Source organism: Tupaia chinensis, unplaced genomic scaffold (assembly GCF_000334495.1).
Source record: "Tupaia chinensis unplaced genomic scaffold, TupChi_1.0 Scaffold000632_1, whole genome shotgun sequence".
NCBI classification, from domain to species: domain Eukaryota; kingdom Metazoa; phylum Chordata; class Mammalia; order Scandentia; family Tupaiidae; genus Tupaia; species Tupaia belangeri.
In genome coordinates, this window is record NW_006160152.1 from 402,728 (window position 1) to 407,077 (window position 4,350).

The 4,350-nt window shown below is 49.0% G+C and overlaps 1 protein-coding gene across 1 annotated transcript in view; it reads right to left on the reverse strand.

Annotated features, from left to right (window-relative positions):
- Positions 1 to 4,350, reverse strand: part of ADAMTS17 (ADAM metallopeptidase with thrombospondin type 1 motif 17) — a 269,537-nt gene that overhangs the window by 21,277 nt on the left and 243,910 nt on the right. The gene's annotated exons all lie outside the window — the stretch shown is intronic.

Consider the following 4,350-nt stretch of genomic DNA (forward strand, 5'->3'; position numbering starts at 1 on the left):
GGCTGCACACCCCCTATGGTAAAACCCTCTCCAAAAAAAAAAAAGAAAAAAAAAGATTGCTATTCAGCAAGGATCCAGTCAAATGACCTGTTTTCACTAAAACATGGCTTCTTCTCGGATTTAAAAAAAAAAAATACAGCTTTGTGCCAGCAGGTGGCAGAGAGGCAAAGGCACTGGCTCCCTTTTGGCCATGTCTCTGGTTCGAGTCCTGGATCCAGTAGCTTGAAAAGCATGCCAGGCGCATGTGCATGCAAAATCCTGAGAAGAGAATGGGGAAGGGGTTGCAGAATGGCCGTCCCCTCTGGGGGGTGATTTCTCACTCTCTCTTCCTCTCTGGTGGTGCAAATGCTCTATGGCAAAAACCAAAAGCAAAATAAAATGACAACAAGAACTAGTTTTCTCTTTTTGATAGGTTTTTGCTATAGGGCGCATGTGCTCGCCAGAAAGAGAGACAGAGACAGAGAGACAGAAAGCGAGAAATCACCCCCCAGGGGGGATGGCCACGCCGCAATCCCTTCTCCTCCATTCTCCTCTCGGGATCTTGGGCACGCACGCACACGCGCCTGGCGTGAGTCTAAGCCACTGGGTCCGGGACGCGAACCTCAGTCAACTACATGGGAGTCCAGAGACATAGCCCTTATGCCAACTGCGGGGCCCAAGAATTAGTTTTCTAAATATTGATTCAGTGAAGGTGTCTATCTCATTGGGCTTCAAGGACTTCCTACTGAGTGGTGCTTACGAGACCGGTCAAACCCTCTTCGCCTTCTCGATCCTAGAAGAAGAGACGTCTGCACCTTGTTCTGCCGGCCTGAGTTTTCTGACCCATTTTCCCTCCCCCAAATGCTGCATCTTGTCAATTTTGGTTTTTATTGGGTCACCAGCAAAGTCATAACATATTTTGCTGATGGCTATTAAAAAAATGCACAATGACTTTTCCAATGACCCAAGAGATGAGTGTTGAGAAAAATGTCATTTCGAGAACTATAGAGAACGCCCCATTCCCTGGTGGGGATTAATACACGCCGTCTCTCCAGCGTGCTGGAGCTGAGGCTGAGGGAGTATGCTTGGGTCTCTCTGGGTCTAAACGGCCTTCCTTTGCCCACAAAGGCCTGGCCATGCTTTGCTTGGTAGAGGCCCTGTCCAAGTCCCTGGTCATCACTAGAAGGACACGTTCTAGAACAGAACCTGAGCTGCTGCTTTTTTTTTTTTTTTTTCTTTTCTTTCTAAAGAATTATTCTATTTGACTTTACTTATTTTAACTTGACCGAGAGGGATACAGCGAGAGAGGGAGAGAGAGAATGAGAGCAAGAAAGAAAGGGAGAAAGCAAGCTGCCAGGTCTGGGACACGAACCGTGGCAGGCCATGTGGGAGCCCATTACCCTCAGCCACCATGACACCTGTCGGCCCCTCTTTTGTCTTTTTTAAAGAGATTTTTGTGATAAGGCACGTGCACTTGCTGAAGAGACAGAAAGAGAGAGACAGAAAGCAAGAAATCGCTCCCCAGGGGGGATGGCCACACCACAGTCCCTTCTCCTCCATTCTCCTCTTGGGATTTTGGGCACACACACACATGCCCCCCCCCCCGGTGTCCGTTTTAAGCTGCCAGGTCTGGGACTTGAACCATGGTTGACTGCATGGGAGTCCAGCAACATAACCATGATACCATCTGCTGGTCCCAGAGCTTGAGCTTAAGGATCTCCCAAATGTGTTTTTTTTATAATTGAAGTGAGATCCAAAATTGACCGTGAAACCCGGACCTTGCTAAAATGATCTTTATGCTTTTCTTTCGGGGATCATGAGTTATGCCACCAGGTCTGGGATTTGAACCACAGTTGGCCAGGTGGGAGGCCATCACCTTAACCATGCCACCTGCTGGCCCCTGAATTAGTTTCTTTGAGGTATGCTTGCTGCCTACAGCACAAGAGTTAGGTCTTGCTTTGTGAGTCAGCTGGAAAATCTTCGGTTTGATAGGTACCCTTTGTATTAACTTCGTTCATCTCTTTGGGACAGTAGAACGCCTCAGACTTCCTCTTATCCACCATTATTTCTCAGACCCAATCGGAAGGACCTAGAGGTAACATCTCTAGAGCTCTGTGACATCTTGGATTGAATTTCATCTAGGATTGGGGTTCAGGACTCAAACCGTGGTCGACTACGTGGGAGTCCAGCAATGTAACCATTATACCATCTGCTGGTCCCTGGATGAGCCCTTCCTTGTAAGCAGGGCTCAGCCTGTGAGTCTATGCTGCTGTTCTGAGCTGGTCCCTGAAGTCGTTTTTCCTCCCTGTTGCTGCATGGACCTGGATTCCTGGCCCATCCAGGGCCACCAGGGAAGGCCCCAGTCCTCCTAAGTCTCCTGTCTTACGCCCACTGGATTTGCCCATGGTTACGGAGTCAGAATGAGGCCCAGGGCCTTCTGCCAAGTCTTGCCTACACTCTCTACTTGGTTACTCTCTTACTGCCCTTTCCCATTGGTGGGCTGGGTTCCAGGCCTTTCAGGCCTTGGGATTTGAGATAATTCGGGGTCCTCAACTCCTAGAACACAGACCTGGACCTGGTCCGTGGCGTCTTAAGGAACCAGGCTACACAGCATAGACAAACGAAGCTTCCTCTGTATTTACAGCCACTCCCCATCTCTCGCGTTATAGCCTGAGCTGCGCCTGTCCGATTTTCATAAGAGGGGGCCAACAAGGAGGTGTGGTGGTGAAGGCACTGGACTCCAACATGGCCGAACATGGTTCAAGTCCTGGACCTGGTGGTTTGCTTTCTCACTTTCTCTCTCTCTCTTTAATGAGCACACATGCCCTATAACAACAATAACAACAACAACAAAACTAATTAATTAACTTAAAAAAAAAGATTCTCCCAAGAGCATGAACCCTATCTGACCTGCACATGGGAGAGATCTCAACTGCCTACTCTCATAAACCATCTACCCTCCCACGCCGTCCGTGGAAACACCAGCTTCCAGCAAACTGGTCTCTGGTGCCAAAAAAGGCTGGGGTTCCCTCAGACAACTGCTCTTCCTCCTAGATTCACTGCCCTCCTCCTCCCGCCCTCCTTCCTTCCTTCCTTCCAAGTCTAATTATATCTTTTTCCATGAATGAGAGAGAAAAAAGACACACACACACAGAGGGACAGACATTTCCAACAGAGTCTTCACGTACTGAGAGCCACCCCTGCTTCAGCCAGCCCAGCTCACGGGCACGTATGCCTGCCACATTTGGGGAGGCCTCTGGATACGAACTTGGAACCTTCCCACGTGGCATAGGCTTGTAGAGCACTGCGTTACTACTAAGCCACCACCCGGCCCCAACCCCAAATCCTTCCTACTGCACGGGTTTGGCACCAGACTTAAGTCACAGAATCCAATCCATCGAATCTGGTTATCCTTACCATCCTTTCTGAGTTACAATGTCAAGTAATTGGGCCAGCAGGTGGCACAGAGGTTAAGGTGCTGAATCCCACTCTGTGGTTCAAGACCCGGGTCCGGTGGCTTGAAAATCACACTGGGTGTGTGTGTGTGCATGCCCAAAATCCTGAGAGGAGAATGGAGGAGAAGGGATTATGGGTGACCATCTGCCTCCTGAGGGGTGATCACTCTCTCTCTCCAGTGAGCACATGTGCCCTATAGCAAAAACTAACTAATAACTAAGTATTAATTAACTAAATAAAATTTTAAGTAACCTTTGTTCCTCATGCTGGTGGTTATCACTGTGGTCCCCTTAGAGCAGCCTCACTAACACCATCAGAGAACTGGTTAGAAATACAAATTCTTGGGACCAGCAGTTGGCGTAATGGCTATGTCACTGGACTCCCATGTAGTCGACCGTGGTTCGAGTCCCAGACCCGGTGGCTTAAAACTCACGCTGGGTGTGTGTGAGTGTGTGCCCAAGATCCTGAGACAGAAAGCGAGACATCACCTCCAGGGGGGATGGCCATGCCACAATCCCTTCTCCTCCATTCTCCTCTTGGGATCTTGGGCATGCACGCACACATGCCCAGCGTGAGTTTAAGCCACCAGGTCCGTGACTCGAACCATAGTTGACTACATGGGAGTCCAACGATGTAGCCGTTATGCCAACTGCTGGTCCTGCATCCACACGCTTTTAATAGTTATTACTAACATCATTTGAATAAGCCATACGGGTATTCTCCAGGTAAGAAAAGACGGGGGGACGGGGGGAAGGGTCGTAGTGTATGCTAGCATTCCTCCTCTTGTTAGAACAAGTTAGTATGGTTTATGTGGATTGCAGAGTAAATTGAAGCAGCAGAAGAATCTCAGGGGGTTCGTTTCTAACCGCATCAAGGTTTGAGCTCTGTCTTGTGAACTTCGGATAACATTATCAG